Source organism: Pleurodeles waltl, chromosome 9 (genome assembly GCF_031143425.1).
Source record: "Pleurodeles waltl isolate 20211129_DDA chromosome 9, aPleWal1.hap1.20221129, whole genome shotgun sequence".
NCBI classification, from domain to species: domain Eukaryota; kingdom Metazoa; phylum Chordata; class Amphibia; order Caudata; family Salamandridae; genus Pleurodeles; species Pleurodeles waltl.
Window position 1 is genome coordinate 873,368,692 of NC_090448.1, and position 25,679 is coordinate 873,394,370.

General features: G+C 45.1%; 1 protein-coding gene across 2 annotated transcripts in view; it reads right to left on the minus strand.

Annotated features, from left to right (window-relative positions):
* The window catches only part of DGLUCY (D-glutamate cyclase), a 396,105-nt gene that overhangs the window by 245,313 nt on the left and 125,113 nt on the right, over window positions 1-25,679 (minus strand). For both annotated transcript variants that reach the window (XM_069208180.1, XM_069208181.1), the window contains one exon: window positions 24,179-24,285. The gene's annotated coding sequence lies outside the window, so the exon portion shown is untranslated. The remainder of the gene's footprint in view (window positions 1-24,178; window positions 24,286-25,679) is intronic.

The window sequence follows — 25,679 nt, forward strand, 5'->3', positions numbered from 1 at the left end:
TGGTTTAGTGCTTAGGTAGTAGGGCTGTATTATGCTTTTAAAATCTGCATCCTTATTTGTTAAAAATGTATTTCTATGCATAAACCAAAGTGATTTTGCAGTTTTATTCTCTTCTATAAGGAAATTTGCTACACAAACCCTCAAATTTGGGAGTGACCCAGTAATCTTTTGGGTTCTACTAGGGATCTTGTCGGATTTCTTACTGATGTTGTTGCACATTTGAGACTTAGCCTATTATTGATTTTGCTTATTATTCTGCATTGACCTGTTACTGATAACCTTTCAGGCAATGACTTTATGCACTTAAATGAGATTTGCTGCATTTCCACTTTACTTGCCTTACATTGTACTCTTTTGAATTTTTGCAATAAGCCTTCATGGTTTTTCTAAATTCCACTCAAGAACTCACTGAGTCAGTCCTTTCCTGTTTGACTGTATTTTGACATGCAATGTTTGTACCTTGTCTCTGGGACATGTTGCCTCATAAAATTGAGGTTAACACCGTCTCTGATCCCGAACCAGTGGGTGTGCTGTTGAGGTGTAGGACTTTAGAGGTGCAGCGTGCCCACACAGTCGATATGGGCTCTATAAATTGAATTCTTTTAGTTAACCGTTAAAATTAGACAGGATAGGAAGTTGGAGCAAACAATGCAAACAATCACTAGTTATTAATGTTTGGCATTTGATAACACTTTGTGGTAACTAGGGCTGGCACCAGCTCCTTCCAGATTTGTAAAACAAAGATTCTGATGGCATGTTTAGGTTGGAATGTTGAGACCAGTGGCTAACCCTGACAAGGATGGCTTAGTTGTCCTTCCTGTACTAAGCTATTTAATTATTCTACTACCTCATCTACCGGGTACGGACACCTTCTTATCATGTAGCTTTTAACACTGGCAAAGGGATTAAAAGAATGTGAAGAGGAAAGGACAGCTCAACATCTCGGCATCCGATGATTCCAGCTGTTGATGAAAGAGGAGTACAACCTCTGGCCAAGAAGAAATTGACCTGAGAAATTTATAAGAACATTCTGTGTGCTAACCCAACTTGGTGAAAGCTTTTGTGCGTGCTGTCCGCTATTCTGGGGCAAACCAGCACCTGGACAAGAGGAGTCTGCGTTCTCATATTGGGGGTCTTTGTGAATTTGCTTGGAGGTACGGAACTTGCTGCAGTTTAAGAGGGGTTTATGTATGTAGTGGTGATCGGAGAAGGCAACAGTGTATTCCCGGGGCTGACAGAGAAACAGCTTACCTCCAAGCATCATTATTGAAAAGAGTTAGAGCGCTGCTGGGTAAGCGTTCGACATGTAACCGGGATGGCAGCTGTTACGTCAAGGGGCTGTTTGTTGGCAGGCTGTTGGCAGCACACTGGTTGGAACCATAACCTGCAGTACTGGAGCATCCGACATGCCAGAAAGGACACCTGCTGTGACGCTGAGCTGTGGTCATTGAACTGACTAGCAGCGTATTGGTTGGTTGCAAGGCTACGGTACCCATGATTAGCCAAAGGCAGTGGAGCACGTTCATAGTTCCAGTGGATGCTGGGGGCCAAACCTGTGAGTAAAGCAAAGCAGCACCACCGGAAGACGAGCACATCTCTGAGGTGCCCAGCAGCGGCATCAGCGAGCAAAGGAAGGGTTGTGGTGGCACACAGAAGCAAATACAATGTATTTTGCTGATGTGCACAGCAGTTGTGCATTGTCAAAGAAGAGTTACGCAGATGCACTCAGCCTGGGCACTACATTGATGTGATTAGTACTTTTGTTCTTTTTAGATGCTGCATGTGAAGGACGGTAAATAGGCTATGGATGATTTTAATAGTGAAAGGTTAAAGATATTCAGAGTTTCCAGAATTTAATCGGCAATAGGCATGCCACGGTGTGTGTCTTGCCAGAAACTCTGTAGTGTACAGGGTGCATCACACGGCGATAGGCATGCTGTAACAGCGCTGGAGTGCATATATTTCTCCTTTAGGACAGAGTACCTATATTTACACGGTGATAGTTATGCCCCTTCCACCAAGGTACATTATACTCAATATATTCCTGTTGAGCAGTTCGTCTCAAAAGTTGTCACTAACTTGGCTTGTGCCTAATCAGTTCATCTGGCTTTTGTGTTGGTAATAAGGTCATTATTCTTTTGATATAATGCAGAATGTCACAGCGCCTCCCTTTTGCTTGTCTAGTCCTGGAAATCCACCCATTAAATGGGCTAAATGGAAAAAAGCGAGCACTATGCAAGGGTGTGTGGCACGTCTCTGAGTGCTGGGAGGACATCACTGTTGCTCCACTTTCTTGGTACGGAAGGACAGGAGGTATTTGACCACCTTCCTGATGTGCCGGATAGTGGGGCTGTTGAATTGAATTAATCCAAAACTTGCATACATAAATTGGACTTACATTACCTGCCTAAAGTCAGACCCATTCTGGAGTGTTCTTATTTTGGAAGGAGTGTGCAAACAGAGGGGAGTTCATAGAAAAATATGTAACTAAAGGTAGACAATCAGCATCCTCCTGCAAGTTTGGGTCCTTGTTGGATGAAAGGATAAGGGTCCAGTTCATGTTGGGGTGTCATATTGAGAAAGTGCAAGAAGAACTGTGGCTTTAAGACAAGTCCACTCTTGATGAAGTGTTGCTCATTGCTAAAGAGATTGAGCACTCCATGAAAGGTGTGGATGTGATGAAAAAAGGCTTCTCCAAGGAGGTACATGCTGTTGGGCGTGAGGGTAGAAAAAAGGAGTCTGTTAAAGATGACTTATAGAAGAAAGAGGATTCAGGATGTGGTGTTACGAAGAATCAATCTAAGATAAAGAAGAGATGTTTCAGGTGTGATAGGACAGGACATCTTGCTAATGACAGAACGTGTCCTGCTCTCAAGGCAGTCTGCATGCATTGTAAGAAAAGGGGGCATTTTGTCTCCAGTCTGCAGAATTAAGAACATAAAACAGAAAGTAAATGAAGTGGACGCGAGTGACAGTGAGGACAAAGATAGATCAGATTTTGGATGTGGGCATATTGTTTTACAGGTTGGAAGCAAGAGTGATAATGGCCCCTTGAGATTACATAGAAGTTGAGGATAAAAAAACTAGAGTTTTGTTTGACTCTGGGGCTACGATCACTATTGTGGCAAGTAAATTATACGAAGACAGATTGGAAGGGAAGGTGACATTACTGTGGACATTAAGCCTTTCGCTTATGTGGGGGGGGGCATATTGAATTACACAGTTATTTTGTGGGCTTGATCGAATATGAAGCTCACTATACCTCTGGCAAGATATTTGTCTCTAAGAAGGGAGATAGCAAAATAAGCTGGTTGCATCAAAGGGATTTAGGTGTCATGCTGGATCCTAATAGCACCGCCCCCCCCATCATTTTAAAGAAAACTAATGATATGAATGAGGTAGGTGAGGTGAAACCTTCGGACTTCGGATCACAAGGTGTTTTGGAGAAAAACATTCCCAGTGTTTTTAGGGAAGGTGTAGACTGTATGAAGGGCTACTGCCACAAAATTGGACTGATCCCAGGTTCACTGCCTAGTTGTAGCAAAGTGAGTGGTGTTCCTATAACTGTAAGAGGAGAGAAGCAGACTGAGTTGGAGAAACTTTAAAACTCAGGGAATAATTGAGGAGGTAGATGGGATTGCATGGCTTGCTCTGGTTGTTGTGGACAGAAAACTAAATGGGTCCCTTAGGTTATATGTAGATCTTAGCCAACTAAACAAATGTGTATTGGTTGACAAATATCCCCTTCCCAATATCTCAGAATTGTTAGTGTTGATAGGAGGAGCGAAAGTTGTTAGCACTATAGAACTTACTTCGGCCTATCATCAAATACTGTTAGATGAGACATCCAAAGACCTCACTGCGTTTATAAAGCCATTTGGAACTTTCAGACTGCTGTTTGTCTTGTCTCAGCAGCATCAGTCTTCCAACAAGATATGGAGAAGATTTTGCATTGGGGGGGGGTTGTATACCAAGACAACATACTTGTACATGGGAAGGACGAGACAGAACATAATGCTAGGGTCAGGCAGGTTTTGAGACGGCTATGTGGTCATTATCTCACTATAAAGTTGGAAAAATGCAGGTTTGGTCATGTGAGGGAGTGATTCCTAAAGCAGAGCTTGTCAACGCCATTCAGAACATGGCTTCTCCAACTACTAAGGAAGAACTTATGGGCTTTCTAGGAATGGTGTAATATTATAACAAGTTCATTCAAAATTTGGCTGATGTCCGCTCCAACATGAGGAATTTATTGAATAAAGGAGCTAATTTTGTGTGGCATTCTGATTGTGGGAGGGAATTTAATGAACTATAAAGTAGACTAGCACAGGCCCCCAAGCTTAGAAATTCTGATCCCAATAAAAGCTTGATTATCACCACGGATGCCGGTCTCAAGGGACTAAGGGCAGTTTTGCAACAAGGTGGGGGTTGGCCCTGAAAATACTATCATGTTTATATCAAGGAGCCTGAAAGGAACGGAATGTAGATACTCGGTCATAGAGAAGAAGGCCCTTGCTGTTCATTGGTCAATCAAAAAATTGAAGATATTTTTGTGAGGCAGTACATTTGTAGTGAGGACTGATCACAAGCCCTTGTGTGAAGGTTTCACTAAAAATGAATTGATTCTATTTCTGCTAGAATCTCAAAATGGGTTTACAGGAATATAACTTTAATGTGAGGTACATTCCAGGGGCAGAAAATGTGATAGCGGATACCTTGTCCAGATTAGTACCTGAGGCAAAAATAGGACATGAAACTGATTCAACCATAAGTGATCCCACAGCGTTTGTCTGTGAGGCTGATTATGAAATAATTTCTGAATAAAGATGGCATGAGGAAGTGGAAGGGGATAAAATATTACAAAAGGTGATAAATCCTATCCACAACAGCTGGAATCATTAAGAACAAGGTGGTATGGATTGTAAGGATTTCTGGTGGGTGAAAGATCGACTATCATCTAACAATGGTTACTGCTCTCTGCACTCCATTTCCTGGCCACAGGCTCATTTCAAATGACAGTGGGCATAGGTGCAGGTTTTTCACAGCCAATGTTTAGCATTATACTGTGAAGATTCCTGAATGCATTTGTACAACACCTGCAGTCATATGTGAGGTTTCCCCAAAGTGCTGAACTCCTTGCCATCAAGTCGGACTTCTATGCCTTTGCCAACATACCCCATGTGATAGGTGCCATCAATGGCACCCACATAGCTATCATCCCGCCAAGAGTCAGTGAACAGGTGTACAGAAACAGGAAGAACTTTCATTTCATGAACATTCAATTGGCGTGTACTGCAGACCAGTACATCACACATGTGAATGCCATGTTCCCTGGTTTAGTCTATGATTCATTTGTGCTGAGGAACAGTAGTATACCACACAAGATGGAACAACTACAAGAGGACAGCGGGTGGATCATAGGTAGGTGTTTCTGTCACTTATTGCCACCTAGCAGACAGCCAGGCTGTCTGCCTCTGAGGCTTGTCATTTAAAGTTGTGTTGTGTACCTTTTTCTAGGTGATTCTGGCTATCCCAACTTGCGTTGGCTCCTGACACCAGTGAGGAATCTTGGAACAGATGCAGAGAGGAGTTACAATGAGGCCCATGGACGTACTAGGAGGGTGACAGAGCGCACAATAGGTCTCCTGAAGGCTAGGTTTCCTTGTCTACATATCTCTGGCGGTTCCCTGGCCTATGGGCCTGAAAAGGTGTGTAGAATAGTGGTGGCCTGCTGAATGCTGCACAGCTTGGCTGTGAGAAATTCTATCCCCCTCTTGGAAGAGGAGGGTGCTGTATATCCAGGCAAGCTTTCTCAGAGAGGAGATGAGAGTGATGGTGATGATGAGGAAGGGGAAGATGTTAATTCCAGGACCCAACTGATACAACTCTATTTCCAGTAACTATGTGGGACAATTGGATGAGATTGGTGTCTGTGCATCATACTGTCAGTGTGCCTTGTCTTCTACGGGGGTGTTGGGCCAATACTAATTGCCACTGTGACCAGGTCTGCATAGGACAGATTACAATTTAGTCTATTATTTCAACACATATTTAGGCACAACAACAATTAAGGCGTGTGGTGCTTTTAATGCTGATCAGATACAAATAAAGGAGTTATCAACCAGTTGCATCCATACTTCATTTTGTTCAAACTTAATGACACAGGACATTGTAACAGGTGTAAATGTGTTTTAATTGGGTGCAGGGATAAAATTGTGCAGATTACAGTGATGGGATTGGGCCAATGGTGGTTATCCAAAATGGCAACATAATGGCAGCATTGTTGGCAGTATTGGTAGGTCCATCCATGCTTACATGAGTTTGTATAATTTGTAGCACTGTTTGGTGGTTGATTAAGTGGGACACTTGGAGGACAGTTTTTTGCAGAGTCACTTTTTGGAGGGGGCCTTGTTCTTGTCAGGTGTTCCTGTGCCATATCTCAGCCTGAGGGTCCGTTTGGGTGCCTGTTGTTGGCCTGTAGGGGTTGAGATGGATGTCCCCTGTGTGTCCTCAGAGGGTGGTACATGTGAAGTTGCTGCTGATGCTCTTGTTGTCCGGTCTGTATCTTGTGCTGAGGGGGGGGCGTCCTGTTCTGTGTGGGCCTCAGGCTGTGTCTGGACAAGCTGCAGCAGCGCACCTGCTATGTTGGCCATTGTGGCATTGTGCAGTTTCCATTGCTCCATGGCCTCTTGGAGCTGTGCTAGCTGCATCCTCTGACTCTGCTCCAGGGTGGATACTATCTGGGCCAATCTGTCCTGGCTATGGTGGTAGGCTCCCAGGACCTCCAAAATCACATCCTGAGCTGCAGCATCCATCCTGTGGCCTCCCCCAGGGCCACTGATGCCCTCCCACTGGGCCTAGCCCCCTGTGCTTGTGTCCCCTGCACAGGTCTGGCGGTACCACTTGTACTGGGGCCATTGTCTTCCTGCCTGTTGGTAGGGGGTGACTGTGGCCTCTGTACTTGTGTTCCACCAGTCTGTGCCCTGGATACACAGGTGTGTGGACGGTTGCCCTGGGCTGATGTTCTTGGCTGGGTGGTAGGGGTGTCAGTGGTATCCTGGGTGGGGCTGCTGGATGGTGACAGTCCAGGACTGTGTGAAGGGCCAGGCTGATCGTCAGTGTCCAGGGTTCCATCCCCAGTGTCCTGTGAGGTGCCTCCGTCTTCCTGTGGGGCACTGCCACTCCTTGTCCTGTCAGTCTGGGTGGCATGGGTGGTGGTGCCTGTTGAGGGAAATGGACATGTCTGTTACATTAGCATGGTTGGATGGGGTGCAGAGGCCAGGGCAGGTTTGTGCAGCTTACACACTTTGGGGCCATGCAGGATGCTTTGGTGAGGATAGCATTGCTTTTAGCTTAGGATGTGGAGGGGCATTGTGGGTGTTATAGGCCATTGTGTTTCCTTGCAGGGGGGGGGGTGGCTGTCACAGGGGGAGGGATGTGGGCCTGTTAGTGAGTTTGTGGGCATGCAGGGGAGTGGATTACATGCTTGTGGGCTGGGTGGGGTAGTGGTCCTGATGGGTGTTGGAGGGGTGGGGTGGTGCATGGGGTAATAGATATGGGGTAATTGTAGACCACTTACCCAAGTCCATTCCGCCAGTAAGTCCAGTGAGGCCCTCAGGGTGCAGGATGGCCAGTACCTTTTCCTCCCAGTCAGTGTAGTCGGGTGGTATTGGTGGAGGTCCTCCCCCAGTCTTCTGGACTGCAATGTAGTGCCTAGATGCCATGGCCCTGATCTTCCCCCGCAGGTTGTTCCATCTCTTGCGGATGTCATCCCTGGTGCGTGGATGGTGTCCCACTGCATTGACCCTGTTGACTATTGTCTGCCATAGCTCCATCTTCCTGGTGATGGGCGTGTGCTGCATCTGTACCCCAAATAGTTGTGGCTTGACTTTCAGGATCTCGCCCACCATGGTCATTAGCTCCCTTTCTGTGAAGCGTGGGTGTTTGTGGGGTGCCATGATGAGTGTTGTGAATGGTGTCTTGTGTGGATCTAGGTGAGGGTGCTCTTGTGTGGTTGGGTGTAAGTATTGTGGATTGTGGCGTTCGGTGTCTGCTTCTGGTGTTCTCTGTCTTAGTTGGCCTACTTTTGTTGCAAAGGATTGTGGGGTGTATCTGTGAGTGTTTTATAGTGTTGGCCATGTGTGTCAGGTGTGTGGGTTTCAAACTTATCCAATGTATGCACTTCTTACTGTTGGATCCACTTGCCGCCCGTGGCAGGCTGCACCGCCAATGGTCGTTCGGCTTCCACTGACCGCCGCAGTGATTTGTGCATCATTATTTGGAGAGAGGGTGTTGGTGTGCTCGGCGGAGGTGGGGTGGGAGGTCCAGTATTTTCACCGACAAGGTCCTGGCGGTGACTGTTGGAAGGGTGATTTTTGTCAGATTCAGATTTTGATTCATTATATGGCAGGTTTCTGTTCACCGCCAATGGCGTTCTTCTGTTTGCCGTTGCCACAGCAGTCAACGGTGTTTACCACCAGGTTCATAATGTGGGCCTTAATGTTTAATTTCACCCAAAGCAGTATTTATGCAGACAATTTCCACAAATTTTTTAAAAATATTAAGAAAGCTAATAAAGGCGATTAGCCGAGTGTGAGCAGTTAAGATGATGGACTCTCAAGGAGGGTCAGTATCGAGGGCAGTGCAAGCCTATAATAAGATTCAGCCGGAAGTGTTTTGTAGGGCTGGAGGAGAGTAAGCTGATTTTCTCATGGAGGTGGATACGGATGCTGGCCTTTTAGGTAACTGAATCAGGTCCACCACTGGCGAACTTCCTTGGCGTTCTCGGCAGGCTAAACCTTCTTCTCCTTGGTTTATGGACTCTCCTAAGGAGGCTAAGAAAGAATGTAAACAACCTGAAAGACTTTGGATGAGTGCCTACAACCCCTTGGCTAAAGATAGATTTAAAGCTGAACAAAGAAACTGGTGGTGGACCATATAAGGAGTTCTCTTGATGTCAAAGGCAATGCAGTGCTGCTATTGCTTGATCTGACTGCAGCTTTCGACAAGGTGCCCCATCCCACTCTCTTTGCCCTTCTCTGTGCCATTGGGATCAGGGGTCTTGCCTTGGATTGGTTGGCTTCCTTCCTAGAATGTAGGGGGCAAGAGGTGTGGTGTCCGCCATTTTCTTCCAGGTCAAGTGTTCTTCAGGTGGGTGTACCTCAGGGTTTGGCTTTAAGCCCCATTCTATTCAACATTTACCTCACCCCTTTAGCATTTCTGGCTGAGTCCCGGGGAGCTAAAATAATCTCTTATGCTGACGATACCCAGCTTCTTTTTACCTGGGGTAAGGATTAAATGTTCCCGGGGAAAAAATCAGATCCTTTTTATCAGCTGTCTTTCTATGCATGACGCATCATCAGCTGAAATGGAATGCAGAGAAAACAGAGGTACTCTTTTTCGGGTGAAGAGCTGAAGAGGCTTGGAAATCCATTGGGCAGTAGATGCCCCCCACCAATACTTCAAAAAATGCTATAAAAAATCTTGGCATTATGTTTGAAGGGGAGTTCTCCTTTCGGTCACAGGTCAATGCTGTAGTTGGGGTCTGTTTTGGTCTGTTACGAGTATTGAAGAAGCTTTTGTATCTTCTTATGCTCCCTGCCCGTGAACTGGTAGTACAGGCCCTAATTACATCCAGGCTCCACTATGGTAATGCTCTGTATTTGGGTCTGATTAACTATCTGGTGAACAAACTATAAGTGGTCCAGAAATGCGGCGGTCTGCTTATTGCTGGGTCTCCCCCTAAGAACACATGTCTCCCCAAACCTTAGAGATTTGCACTGGCTGCCTGTTAGATAGAGAATTCACTTCAAAACTCTGCTCTTGACTCATAAGGTCCTTCATCAGTCTGGCGTGGGTTTCCTTAAAAAAAAGGATTCATTTTTACCTGCCCTTTATGCAGTTGCGTTCCTCTAATCTTTTTCTGGCCAAAGTTCCTAGGATTAGGCAGTCCAGAATCAGGGGCAGGTCTTTTTTCCTTTTTGGGACCTTCTCTCTGGAACAAGCAACCAGTAGAACTTTGGAGAATTTTTGCCACCACCCTATTTCGAAAGAAATTGAAAACTTGGTTGTTTACAAAGGTTTAGGGTTTTTTCTCCTAATAGGGTTCACCTTAGTGCTGAACGCCAGGACACTCCTCTGAGTAACAGCTGCACAATAGAAATGCAACTTACATTACATTACTTTAACTCCAATCTTACCTGGAATTATAGGGAACATTAAATCACAGAGGGGATGGCATCACTATTGAGAAATATTACCTTGTTCCTTGCCCTTACAAAGGATGAATAAAAAAGGTGCATGTCCTCTGAACTTTATGCACTCTCAAAACTTGTGAACACTAAATGGGAGGATGTTGGAAATGGCCCTTTTTGCAGGGTTATCCCCAAACTTTTTGCCTATTTTTTCTGATTTGTTTGTGCTGGTTTATTGTCTCTGCGCACTTTACAACTGTTAATCAGTGCTAAAGTGCAAGCGCTCCCTATATGAATTGTACTGTTAATTGGTTTATCCATGATTGGCATGTTTTTATTTACTAGTAAGTACCTAGTAAAGTGCACTAGAGGTGCCCAGGGCCTGTAAATCAAATGCTACTAGTGGGCCTGCAGCACTGATTGTGCCACCCACAGAAGTAGCTCTGTAAACATGTCTCAGCCCTGCTACTGCAGTGTCTGTGTGTGCAGTCTTGCACTGCCAATTCGACCTGGCAAGTGTACCCACTTGCCACACCCCAACCTTCCCTTTTACTGCATGTAAGGCACCCCTAACGTAGCCCCTAGGTAGCTCCAATGGCAGGGTGAAGTGTATGTTAAAGGTGGGACCTGTACTGATGTGTTTAACATGTCCTAACTGTGAATATTGCCAAATTCGGTTTGCACTGTTGCAAGGCCTTTCCCTCTCATAGGTTAACATGGGGGCTGCCTTTAATTATCCGTAAAGTGCAGTTTCCCTGTGAGAGCAGATAGTGACTTGGAATTTGGGGTCTCTGAACTCACAATTTAAAAATACATCTTTTAGTGAAGTTGACTTTTAGATTGTTATTTGGAAAATGCCACTTTTAGAAAGTAGGCATTTTCTTGCATAAACCATTCTGTGACTCTGCCTGTTTATGGATTTCCTGTCTGGGTCAGTTTGACAGTTGTGCTGTTTACACCTCTCCTCTAGACAATGACACAAAGGGAACTGGTGTGTAGCCTGCATATCCTGAGGAGCCATCTGAGCTAGAGTGGAGGGAGGAATAGTCACTTAGCCCTGAAAGGATTGTGTCTGCCCTCACACAATGCAGTCTCTGACCCCCCTGCAGTGTGTCTGGGGCCGGTCCTGGGCATGGCAGGATCTTTTGAACAACAGAGACTTTCCTTTGAAGTATGCCTACTTCAAAGGCAGAAACGGGTATAAGTATTGGACCCAAAACCCCATTCTTTTAGAATCTCTCTGGAATCAAGAGGAACCTCTGCCCAGGAGAAGAGCTGAAGAGCTGGAGGAGGAGTACTGCCCCTTTGATGCGTTGCTTTGCTGAGTTGGCCTGCTGTTGCTGTTTCTGCCTTACAAGAGAGCAAAGGGTGAACTTTGCTGTGTATCCCGCTTGAGACAGTTCTCCAAGGGATTGGAGTAGAGCTTGCCTCTTGTTGGAAGTCTCAGGGTCACCAAAGACTTCAGTTTCATCTGCCTACACCATTGGTAACTATGTGTTTTGTGCTGTTCAAGAGGAAAAACCACTGCAACGCCACCAACAACGCCGCTGGCCTGCACCGTGACCTGCCGCCGCCGCACGGAGTCACACTGCCCCCCTTCGCACCGCAACCCTGGTCTCACTGACGCCGCCATCTGACGCTGCCACTGAGCTGCTGCCTGCACCATGACCCGTGGGCCCCGCACTGCGGCATTGCCTTGTTCACACTGCAGACTAGGCATCACTAACGCTGCCTCTCCTATTGACACCGACGCTGCTGCCTGCATCGTGGCCTGTGGACACCGCTTGTGAGGCACACAAAGCACCGTCCCGTCCTGCACAGCAGCCCCAGTCCACCGACACCAGCACCACTGACTCCACCATTGTCATCAGGCATCCCTGTCTGCACCGTGACCTGTGGACGCCAGATGGAGCCCGTCCTGCGCCGCTCCACCTACTTGGGCCCACCGACGACAGAAACGATGACGACGCTGCCTGCACTGCGACCTTGTGACACCACACATTGCACCGCCCCGCTTCACACCGCAGTCCTGGCCTCACCGACGCCACTGGACGCCGTCACAGAGCCGCTGCCTGCATTATGACCTGTGGGCACAGCACGTCGTATCGTCCCGCTTTGCAGACCAGTGCTCCTGACTTCATCAGCCCAGAGCTCGATCTGCAACTCGTGTGACTTCAAGGGCCCGGCTCCCCCGCACTGACCTCCGGAACCAACACCTGTAACGTCACTCTCCAGATCTCATTGAGAGGATCACGACGCCCTGCACTTCCACGATACCATTTATGGGTCTTTCATGACACTATAGCTTGATCGCGACACCGGGGCCAGCCTGAACTGTTGGTTTTGTTGATCACAACGCCGTGATAGCCCCAGGTGGAGCTATCGACTTCAAGGAACTGTATTTTTAAGTTCATTCTTGCAAAATTCATATCTTTATTACTGTATGTTTTTTTTTTTTCGTTTTGGTCTTGTTTTACACAGATAAATATTGGCTATTTTTCAAAAACTGATGTTGTATCCTTTTGTAGTTTTTTCACAGTGTTTTTGTGTGTTATGTGCAAATGCTTTACACATTGCTTCTGAGATAAGCCTGACTGCTCGTGCCAAGCTTCCAAATGGGTGAGCAGAGGTTATCTGTGCGAGTATCTCCCTTATCCTGACTAGAGTGAGGGTCCCTACTTGGAGAGGGTGCAAACCAACTGCCAACTAGAGACCCCATTTCTAACAGAGGATATATATCCATATATATTTTTGGCTTGTCTCTCATCTGTCCGCTGAGGTGTGCTAGATTACACATTTGTGTTTATATTGTTTTTGCATCATTGATGTGCCATTGAGATGTGCCAGATGTGGAAAGCGGTGTGGCCCAAATAACTACGGTGAAGGACACTTTAACCAAGGCAACATGCATTTAGCACTCACATGGTAAGGTGGAAACTGAATAGTTAAATACAGTAGAATGGGAAATAAGATTTACGGTAAAATTTGACTCATGAGAGCAACATAAAGGATTACATGGAATCTTTGCAGTGCAGTATGTGGGTTTAATGGAATATGATCAACTTGGATCAATTTGCTCTTTCATTTCGTGCATCTCGTGTCCAGCCCTATGGAAGTCCTGAACACTCAAGCCAACAACTCACCATTGTTGACCTTGGTTTACATTGGACTTTAATGTTGAAAAGCAAATATTAAACAAGAAACATAGAGGTTTGGATAAACAAGCCTCATCACGCAAGGTCATGTTGCCCTGAAGCTTTTTTATAAGACAGCAATTGAGGATGGTAGGAGATTTTATATATGTAGGCACAGTTCCATAAAGTATGAGATCTGCAAGAGTGCAGTTTCCAAAAGGTATGAATGTGACTGGTTGGACTGAAAGATGTGATTATGCAAGGACAATGGTGTCTACTAAGATTGCTTGGTTGAACACACCACCTCTATTTTTCCTATTGATACTGCAGGCTACGGTTTAATATACTCCACCTTTATTCAAGACATGTCCTTTTGAAAATAACAAATTGGAGTTAGCTGAAGAAGGGTACCATGTCCAAATGGTCTCCCAACTTGCACCTTCATGATAAATCAGGACTACTATGTGCAATGAACGTCCAGTTTCTTTGTTTTTCCTCCAGACAGAAGTAGTTCTTGATTCTTTATTGGGATTGATACTACATTTAGTATTGAAAAGGGAAAACCCAACTCTCATACTATGGAGTTTCACAATGAGGCAAAAATCTTCACTAGAATCCTATTACATGAATGAGTTCTGGGTGGTGTTACCAAATGGATGTCGGGCCCAGTTGCAATACATTTGATAATGTATTGGTTCTGACATTGTGGATTCACAATTATGTCTACGGTGGCACATGAATTTGCATACATTTCAGCTTACAACGCGGTCTTTGATGGATTTGATCTGGCTGTGTCATGGAGGAAACCTCTGGGCTGGGCAATCCTTTTTAGAGAAGCTCTGAGCTTCTGTATGGGGTATGGATTTGAGTGAAATTGAGACATAACAAATAAAATCCCAAAAGCTCTTTACTAATCAAGGTGTGAAGCAGGGATGCGTGCTTGTAACCCCACTGTTTAGTCTTTATTCTGCCGACTTGGGGAGGCAACAAAAGCCCGAGAAATGCACCAAACCTTGTCTCCTCCAAGCTGTCAGACTGCAATAGTATTGCAAAATATTAATGACACTGTCCTGGATTGTAACACTATAGGCTAACAGAAATCCCTGTTCATTCTCCACTAACACAATAATAACAACCTTGTAGGTAATCCTATAAAGTCAAAGACATTAATATTTCTTAATTAAAACACAGATTGAGATGTTCTAGATCTTGCGCACAGATATTGGGTGAAGCCCCTTTTCCATTTTCACTGCCTCCCTACATATAAGGATGCAACACGTTTGTTGCCCAACAGCTTTTGTCTTCCATTGATAACGCTGGAATTGCATCGTGATAGGGAGATACTTTCTGTGTTGCTTTAAGATGAGCACACATATGAAAAAGCCTTACCCCCTACTGGAGTGGAGTAGGCCATTTGAGATGGTTCCAAGAAGGCCAGCTTGTCCCTAGGGAAGTTATGGGATGTTTTGGCTTCTGTTTAGGCTTTGGAATCAGCTCCAATTCTTATCACGGAAACACCTGTAGCAGTGGGTCAGGTGATAATAAGGACTCGGATGCTTGGGTTGGTGTGAAACAGTGAATTTATTTATACTTCTTTAAAGTCCTTTGCTTTAGTCAATAGCATAGGGGTGGTGGGCTCCTTTCCCATAGAATGTCTCTTCTCTCTCTCTTCCCAGGTCCCCTCTTGACCGGCGAAGATGTTCTGTCGTGCTCCCAGAAGCACCGGAAAGAGGAACGAAAATGAAGGTAAGTCGGGTTGTACAGGGTTAGCAGTTCGTAGTAAGAGTAGAGAAGAGGGGGGAGATATATAATATATATATATATATATATATATATATATATATATATATATATATCGATCCCGGGTGTATAAAGAGTTATAAAATAAGCGAGTGTGTGAACAGTCACCTCGTTGTGCTCTTTCCCGAAATAGGACTTTTGTCTCAAGTGCTCTTTAGGCTTTCTAAGTGAAGGAAGTCTTAAGTTTAACTCCCCTTTCCTTATTCCTGCTTGTCTCCTCTCTGCCTCCCCCCCAGTTCCTGCCTCCCCCCCAGTTCCTCCCTCCACTCTCCCCCTTTGTAAATATACTGTCCTTTAAAAAGGACCGTACCTTCGTCAGCCACGTCCCTCCTGGGGCGTGGCGGAATGCGCGTGTGTCACCGTTCTTCTCCTTCCCCAGCTGGCCGGTTATTTCCGTGGTAACCACGCAGTTCCCGTTCCTTCTGTCGTCATCCGTCTCCCTCCTTTCCGCGTTCTCGGCGTTCTTCTCGTCCTCTGATCCTCGCAAGCGAAGTCCGTCCTCCATTTCAGTCCTGTTGGGAACCCGGGTTCCCGGGGAGGGTTCCGGCGTCTCCGTTGCCCTGGGAACAGGGCAAGCCGTCGATGTCGCCGCGGACGCCAAGTGGCATACGCCACTCTGGGGCGTCAGGAGCCGGGTTCTCCGATAACCGGCTACACACCACCTCTTTCATCAAAGGACTAAACAGATTCTTCCCATTGAAGGAGAGGTCAATGATTGTTTCCTGGCCATTTGGTATCAGATTCGCGGACTTGAGCCATGACTACCAGCAAATGGCCAGTGTGGAGCTGAACATCGAGATCCCAGTGACAGTGCATCCCCAAGCACAGTTGGATTGGCCTGTAGGGCAGCCTGGCACTGCTAGTTGGACCAGCTTGAAATGACCATAGTGTGAACTGTTTTATTTTTGTGCCATTATGGCAAACGGGACCAAAAAAAACAAACTCACTGGTCCCTTCCAGCTGGCCCATTTAGCTGTGCCAGACTCCCAGACAGGCCAATCCAAAACTGACCCCGACAAGACAGAAGCTTCTTTTTTGTAGCTGCTTTGCCCATGTTCACCATGAACGCATATTTTCCTAGGAATGGTGCAAAAGCATACAGGCATCAAGCTCACACCAGAGATAAAGAGTATTGCATGCCATAATTGCATCCACTTTTACCTGCATCTGACGGAGACCAAAACACTGGAACATATTCTAGCTGTATCACTCCAGGCCTTTAACCTGCAAAACCGTGTGGGAGGATGGTATTTTACTGTTCATTGTAGCCATCATCACTCGCAGCAGACGGAGCTGGCAAATTCCCAGATACAAAGTCTCTATTGTCCTTGATGGCCTGCTATTTGTTGTTAAAGGACTTTGAATTGGGATGTTACCTTTACCCAGCACTCTTTACCACGCATTGCCTTTATCCCACAGTCTTTAATCTGCAGGTAGTACAACACAGACAGATACCCTTAATAGTTTTTAATAACGCAATGATTTTAACCGTGTGGAAGCCACTTGGTAGTTATTGTTAGGTCAGCGTTACCATAGGATATGCGTTTTCGGTATCGCTAATAACTTTGGCACTGCTCGACGAATTTCCACAAACTTTACAAAATTGTGTTTTTTTTTGCCTAGTTTGTGCATAGCAAGTTTCAGGGTGATCTGTCAAGCGGGAGACAAAACAAAGGGGGGGGGCCCAAAATGCTAAATTCCTATGCATTTTCCATAGACTTCTTTAGGCAGGGCTACAGCAAAAAACCTGCTGAACGTAATTACACCAAATTTGCCACGAAGCTACATATTGGTTTTGCAGATTGTGCTTTTTGTGATTTGGTGTAAATCCGTTCAGTAGCTTTTAAGAAATCAAGGTTAAGATATATTTGTATATCTGGACTATCTGGACGGTTGGGTTCGAGGGACACTCAAGAGAGTTCCTCAAACTTTTTAAAAAATAGAACGTTCTGATTGACCCTGGGAGTTTTGTTTTCCCTTCGACCAACTTCCTCCCGCCGGAGTCGGACTTCGGCAGGGGAGAGCGCTCTGATTGGCTGCCAGAAACAAGAGAAAAATAAATTTAAAAACAATCATATATACTGCGATCCTGTGGACGGCAGCCAAAAAAAAAAGAAAATCGTCCCAGGGCTGCATTGCTTAGTTAATAATGAGAGGGGGGAGTGTGGCCCTACTCCCAGAGTAATTTTCAACCCCAGTGACTGGATTCCGCAGGGCCCGATTATTAAAAGGGGGAAAGGGCCTGATTCAATAAATATGGGGAAGGGCGCACGCGGCTCACTCTGCGATCTGTATTCTGGCCCTGGGATCCCCATCCCCTGAGGCTCACATTAATAAATATGGGGAGAAGGGTGCACACACTCCCAACCGACCCATATTCAGCCCAGGGGACCCCATCCTCCAGGGTCCAATGTATTTTTTAAGGGGAGAGGGCAGTGTGCCGCCCCCCCCCCAAGACTTTAATGGTCCCTGGGACCCCAGTCCCTGGGGTTGGCTCACTTGCTGTGTCCCAGGGTGCCCACCCCAGCACACAGCAGTTTCCCTACCGGCAACATATTTGCTCCCATCTGGCAGGCAGGGAAACTACTCAAGTTATGGCTCCCAAGCAGTATTAATAGCTCTACTAGGGCACAGCACATGCCCTAGTTGAAGCTCCACTACTGTAAAGGACAAATCATCCTAACTTCTTGCACTTGATCAAAGCAAAGCAAGTGTGTTTTCTCTACAATTAGATGTTGAAAAACTATCTGAAATCCTTGATGGAGGGGAATGCATCGTGGATTTATTAGAGGCAATTGCTTCTGTAGTGACTGTCCAACACGAGTGGGTTCTTTCTTGTCGTCTCCTGATTTGAGAGCAGAGTACACAGCTCTCCTTTTTAATTCCTGCTGAGTATGCAAATGTGCAAAATCACCTGTAATCACCTATAAGTTCTGCCCGTTTGGCCCTGCCTCTTCCATGTTAATAGTATGCAACGGTGTTCCTGCCATTTTCCAGCCCCGCTGGACAGCTCAACTTATCAAAGTGCATTTCCCACCCATTTGGATGGTGCGTTGTTGATGCTCAGGCATATGAGGACATCTCCACTAAACAAGAAGCTCTTACTTCATGTAATTTGTCTGTAGTAATGTCTTCTCTATATGAGGACTCATTTTGTCACTTATTTCTGTACGAAGACGCTGAAGGAACAATCACATTGCCAAAATTACACATACACAAGGTCACTGGAGACATTACATTTGTGGACCTTTATGCAGCCACAGTGTAAAGTATGCACTGGACAAAACCAAAGGTTATATTAACATTATAGTTGGGTGTAATAAAAAGATCTGTTTTGGTTTAAAAACAAAAATTAGAAATTCAGTTAAAAAAAAACAAAGGTTAACATGACGTTATAGTTAGGTGAGTGTGTCAGTGACAACATGAACGTTTTGAAAAAAAACACAGAAATTCACGAGTTATAGTTATAGTTATAGTTATAGAGCCAACTATAACTTGCATCCTCACCATACACTGTTTATGAGCTCACATGACACTCATGACATGTTCTGTGAGATCATTTATGACATCACTGATGATATCTCAAAAGACCAGGGATGCCTTAGATTGAAAGGTGTTGGTGTTGACAACAGCATTGATACCTGCACTCTCCAGCACTGACACCAGGATTTCAATTACCAGCGCTCCAAAACTGTACCATAACTGTGTGGTAGAGCCTGGTTGGATACAGGTGTTGTTGTCACCAATACCTATTTGTGCATCAGTGTTGAATACTCCCACCCCAAGATCGCTTGTGAGGAGAACTCTTGGAGATCAGTCCACGAAGCAACCATCTATCCCTGAAGGTCTAACTGGGGAGGTGGGAGTCAGAGGTAAGGATTGGCATACATCAGGAAAAGCAGTGGTAGTTGGGAAATGGGGGGTGTTGCCTAGTTGGTCTGCTGGCAATGGGAGCTGGACCATTGATGTCAGGGGTCTGAATCTGAGGGAAGTGTCTGTCTCCCTACCTTCAATTTTTCCATTGTAAAGCAAAGAACATTAATTCAAACTCCATATTATTTTACATTTAAGGGTGATAATTTTTCACTTCAGAATTCCTAGGGTTTTTGTGTTGAATGGAGCATTTTGAAGCACTGACAAGACATTTGGATGGCAAATGGTATGTTTTAAACCGCATACCCCCAGTAGCATTAGGAAAAACTAAACTAATTTTGCAGATGGTTTGATGGTTCTCCCAAAGAAAGGTTTAGGAAAAATAGTGGCAAGTGGCATACTTTAAAGCACATTGGGCCAGGGATATTTGTCAAAATTGGAAAGAAATGAAATACAACTTTATAGAGAAACTGGGTTTGAACACCTGGAACAGGTTTGAGGAGAAGCAGAACAAATGGTAATTTTTTTGTACATTTGACAACACATCAATTAACTAAATTGGGTTTAAAGTATGGAAAAGTTTATGAAATTACATTAAAATGTAGAGAAATTACCCTTTTGTTGTTAATTGTGGCTTGTTGGTATCTTACGTCACTTTTTAAAATCAAGTACGCAACTCACATTAAAAAAAAGTCTTCTGAGATACTCTACTATACATTTTCTAGCAAACCAGTCTGCCGCTGGTATCGCACAAAACGTTTTTATGAGGGTTATGTACTCAGTTACACAAAAACCTCAAAATGTAAAATTTTGACAAAAGTTTGTGAACTGTGCACAACATAACATTAGGAACCTTCACAAATTTCGGCTATAACTTTAAGGGTGAGTCAACAGATACAGACCCATGGCAACCTGAGATTTTCGTGCATGCTTGTAGGTGGGTAACACAACAGGACTGCCCTCACGGAGGTAGTTAAGCATTTAGCTGAAAGACAAGTAAACAGGATATGAATTGGCCAATGCTCTCAAACAGCGTCTATGTCCCTGAGGCTGTGGCAGTGACTGATGGTACCAAAGATCCAAAAATCTTCTGTATTGTTCTAGACTTGGCAATGCCTGTGAGTGAAGCAGTTCCTCTTTGGCTGGGCAGCAACTGTAGTACACAACTGAAATAGGATCCAACAATCAAAGGACAGTAGTCCTCCATTCTGCCACATGCAGCAGTCCTAGCATATGGAGGCCTAGTTGTGAGGATTTATAGGCAGCTGCCTATACAGAATGCACGGGCAAACAAACAATTTATATGAATGAAGAATATCTTTTCTGCCCAGGGACTGTATGTTTTTTTAGCAGGAAAGCTGTTTTTGTAACAAAGCAGGCTAAACACTCATCACCAAATGAGCTATACGTTTCACTGACTAACAACTTGTCACAGCTTTGTAATAACGTTAATGGGATAGTGTACCCACCTTTAGCATGGCTGCCTCACTGATCCTGAGGAAGTAGGTCCTAGCACTTCGCCACAGGACTGCTATACCTTTCCTGGATATGCTAGTAATATCAGCAAGTCTTATCTTTGATTGTACAGCTGACACATTTCTTCAAGGGGTTGCTATAAACTCGGTGGTACAGTACCGACACCTCTCAGCACGGCTGTCATATTTTTAATGGTAAAACCTGGACCACCACTTCTCTTCATGGCGTCTGTATTTTCATGGGCAGTACAAATATTAGCAGTCCACAGAAATGGCAAGTGGCTGATGGGGGTGAATCGGCAATGAGTGGGGAGTTGGGAGTTGGGAAAAGGTGGTTTAAGAGTGACACCTACATGCTTTGGCAAGCAAGTTTCCCTTCATATTTTCAGACTGGGATTAGAGCTGTATTCTTTCTAAATCTATATTAGAGTAGTGCAGACTACTTACAATACGCCATCTTGTTTGCTTGGTGTGCATGGTTTAGCTAGTGTTGGCTGAGATGGTTGTATGTTAGAACCACGCATGCCGGAACAATGCATGCCTTAACTACATGGTCGGAAACACACATGTAGTTTCCACGCATGCCTAAAGCCGCACATGCCTTTACAACGGATTTCGTGCATGCCTAGTAAAAGCATATGGGGAAACGGCATGAGAAATGCCATTCGTAGTACTGTCATACAACCGCTTCCCCCCACCCACCCTGAGGCCCAAACCTACCCCACCCCTAATACCTAAACTACCCGACCCCCCACCGATCCTGAGCCTTAAAAAAACAAAACTATCCCGACCCCTGCCCCTAAAAACTAAAATACCCCGACCCACCCTAAGTCCTAAATCCACCCCACCACTGAAAACTACCCACCAACCCTGCCCCAACCCCACTTACCTCACTGCGTCTTCTCCCAATCCTTCCTCATCTTCTCCCCTCCCTCTTCCCACCCTTCCTTAAGCCTTCCCCAACCCCCTTAAAAATAAACTACCCTCCTCCCACCCTAAGCCCTAAAAAAATACTCAAACACCCCACCCCCTCCCCTTAAAAGAAATAGATCACCCCAGACCACCTCACCCCAAGCCCTTAATCCACCCCTTCCCCAGCCCCACTTACCTCACCGCGTCCTCCGCTTCCTCTCCCGACAACACATGGCTTTTTCTGTGCCCTCACCATGCACATGCATAGTTTGGCACATGTGTTTTTAAGGCACAGAAAAAGCCATGCGTTGTTCTGGGAAGAATAATTACGCTTGTGTGGGAAACGTCCACATTGTTCCCAAGGCGTTGTTAAGGACGTTTCCTGGCTGAGAAGAGGCAAATAAAATTCTGTAGAAACTTTGATCACTGGTTAAGTGGTCTTATAAAGTGCACTCCTATATCTGTCTCGGACACAACCGGTGGTCTGCACTCTACAAAGTTAGAAAACTCCCAATTTTCTATGAGCTTTAATATACAGATCGATTGCCAGATAAAGTACAAGTGTTTCACTTAATCACTCACATTACAATCAATTAGTGTGTGAAGCAGGTATAACCAAGTGGCCAATAGATTGCTATCTCGGACCCAACACAATTATACCCCTTGCATGCCAGCCATTCAGAGCTTAATTTGCAAATAAAACATGTCTGTGCTCAAAACTCTCCTATAAAACTCGCGGCTGCTGTAATTAAATATTAAATGTGCAAGCACAGAATACTAAGGCAGCATAGTCCTAAAGCCATCTCGGCCCTCTTTAGTCCATTTACAGGCACTCCCTCTCCCTTCCGCTCACTCTTGCAACGTTCTGATTTCTCCCTTTGTGACGCCTGTATCGTTTTTCCCTTCCTCCATCTTTCCCATACATGTCTTTTGCTCGCAGTAAACGCCAGCCCTAAAAAATGAGTGCGGGTGCCCCCCACTGGAAACCACCAGCTCAAATTAAGCACTGCAGCCATTCTTTTTACATGAATGTTATGATGCCTGCTGTTTATCTGCATGCTTATCACTGTTGTATGTAATTTACTTCAGGGGCATAGTCACCACCGCTTTAGCAGCTACAGCAGAGGTGGGGTTCTTGATGGACAACTTCTATCTGCAACTCCACAGACAAAAGATCATAATTAATGGATAGTTGGATGGGTGGATAGGTGAAAGGGTGGATGGCTAGATGCATGGATGCATGAGTGAAATAATGGATGTTAAGATGGATGAGAGAAAGGGAGGAAGGCTGGATAGATGGATGAATAAAATTATGGATGGATTGATGGAGGGATGGATGACTGGGTGGGCTTAGTGAAAGGGTGGAAGGATGAGTGACAGGATGTTTTGATGGATGGATGATTGAGTGAAAGTATGGATATAAGGATGGATGAGGAAAGAATGGATGGATGAGTGAAAGGGAGGGTAGTTGTATGGCTGGATGAGGTTGGCAGATGGATGAGGGGCAGGGTGGTGGATGGATGAGTGAGTAAAAAGGATGGATGTAAGTAAAGGTAAATGGAAGGATGGATGGGTTGAAGAATGGATGGCTGAGTAAACGGGTGGGTGGACGGACGAATGATAGGGAGGATGGGTGAATGACTGCAGTGAAGGAGTGGATGGATGAGTCAAAGAGTTGATGGATGAGTGAAAGAATGGATGGATGGATGCATGAAAAAGGGGTGGATAAGTGAAAGGATGGATGACTGAGTGAAACGATGGATGGATGGATCGGTTTGGGTACAACTGGCAGGAGGTTGGACAGAGGGAATGGTGAGAGTCAGAATGATGGATGAAAGATTGAATGGATGACAGAATGTAAAGGTGAAATGGTGGGTATCATCGGTTGGATAGAGGGATAAAAATGAATGGAAAGGTTTCAATGGAAAACACACACAAGCCCTTTTGGTGAGAGTCGCAATGACTTGCTTTGCTTGGTTGACTCCTTAATAGCTTTTGTTGAAAATGCAGGTATTTTAGTTTTCTGGCTACTCCCTTGATTTACGGTTATACACTTTACATTTCGTCAATCTTCCTACAGATGCAAACGTCCTGTCCTGCCACCCAAACTGCAGCAATGCAATATTCGTCTTTGAAGTAAGAGCTTGCTGGGGGATATACTAAAAAGGTCCTGTCCTATGACTGAAGGTTGGAGAGTGCTACTTTGTTGCATAACAAGTCAATGAACCACTATTTCATTCTGAGCACTGTTCAGTCCTGCATATCCCTTGGCAAACTAAAGAAATTAACCACTTCCTGGCATGACTCTCCACTTCCTTCTGAAAAAAAGGTCCTTGATTTGGGTATCTTGCCACAGACCCAGTTTCATTGCATTGCCTTCGCAATTTGAGAAATCTTGTGTAATCAGTTTTGCTGCGAGAGGAAAATTACAAATATTGTTTTAATTGCAAACTAGCAAACACAGTTTATAAGAGAGTACTAAAATTAATGTCTATTGGATTGAAGGACAAAAGCTACCATTGGATGTATATCAGAACACTGAGTGAAAATTATTGTCCTATAAGAATTTTGTGACCAGAATATCGACTACCACAATATTGTGAATCTAAATATACATTTAAATAAATATACAGACAGATAGATAGATAGATAGATAGATAGATAGATAGATAGATAGATAGATAGATAGATAGATAGATAGATAGATAGATAGATATTACCTACTGGCGGTTGCCAGTAGGAAGTTATAGTTAGGACCTAGTTTCCATAGAAAAATAATTTTTTGACTTGCCTAGATCTTTGCTGTTGTTTGATGAATCTTGCAAAATTTTTCAAAAAAGATGTTATGGAGAATCTTGTTGTGCATGGAAAGTTTCAGGGAGATCAGTCAAGCTGGAGCTGAGAAAAAAAGATGGAAACATAAAAAAGGGCATTTCCCATTTTAATTCCCATAGGTATTTTGAAGACGACTACAGCCCAAACTGCAGGACGGAATTACACCAAATTTGGCAGAAAAGTAGCTTTTGGTCCAGAAAGAAGCCTGTTTGTTATGGGGTGTAAATCCATTTAGTAGTTTTTGAAATATTAAAAGAAAAATCAAATTTGTATATTTGGAGGCACAAAGGCTTTGCGAATACTACCGATCTCGTGTTGAGCTCTGATTTTGAGACTTGGCTTCAGCAGAGTCTCAAAAAAAAAAAAGCGTACACAAATGAAAATGGGGTAGGGTAGTGTTAACCTAACCCCTCTGGCCTTGGTGCCCAAAAGGCTTTAAAGTATTTTTTTTAAAAGCACAGTGAAAATCGAGGCATAGCTACAAATTTGGTGGGTGGGCCAGGTGCCGGGACATACCATAAAAATAGGAGGGGGCACACAGGGCACCCCCCCAGGCTTATGAAAGTCCCACGGACCCCCAACTCCTCAGAACAAATGACTATAAACAAATACGGGAGAGACCTGCGCACCCCCCAACCCCCCCCCCCCCCACCCCCCTCCACCCCCTGCGGGACTGCCACCTCTTCAGGGCAAATCACACTAACAATGTGGTGGGGAGTTCCTGGGGCACTTGAATATAGTCTTTGTCCCAGGGACTGCCCCCCCCCAAGGGCAAATCACACTAAAGATAATGCAGGGGGCCCTTGTGCTCTCCCCGCAGCCCTGTGGACTGCCACCTCCTTGGAGCTAATTTTAAGTATTAAATTGGCAGGAGGGCCCGTAGGCCTTTCCCACAGCCAGGGGACTGCCACCTCGCTGGGGCTAAACATAAAATTAATGCAGGGGTGGCCTGTGCGCCCCCCTCCCCCTTCAGCCCCAGGGACCACCACTTCTCTGGGCCTGAAATAAACTAATATATGAGGTTGGTTGCGGGCCCAGGGACCACCACCTCCCCAGGGCTAGGGGCTACAATGGAGAAGACCCACCTCATGGAGCCATAATTGGCCCTGGGTACCGCCACCACCCAGGACAGGCTTCTACAACCTCACAAGCTGCCCAGCTCGGGAGTTAGCAGTTTGCTTTTGGTTGGTGGGAGAAGAAAACATAACTCCGTTTTCTGCAAGCAGGACCTGTCAAACAGTTCTCGGTTGCAGAAAGCAGAGTTTTCATCTGTTTCCCTGCACGCAAATATGCAGGGAAACAGATAAAAACATTGCTACTGCAAGCAGGGAGCTGCTATTTCAAGCAGATCCCTGCTGGTGGGAGCAATGCCAGCTCCAGCAGGGCGTGGGGAGCTGGTTAAGACCACCGTGATCTTCAGGTTTCCTCTCTCTAGAGAGAGAGAGAGAGATTTTTAT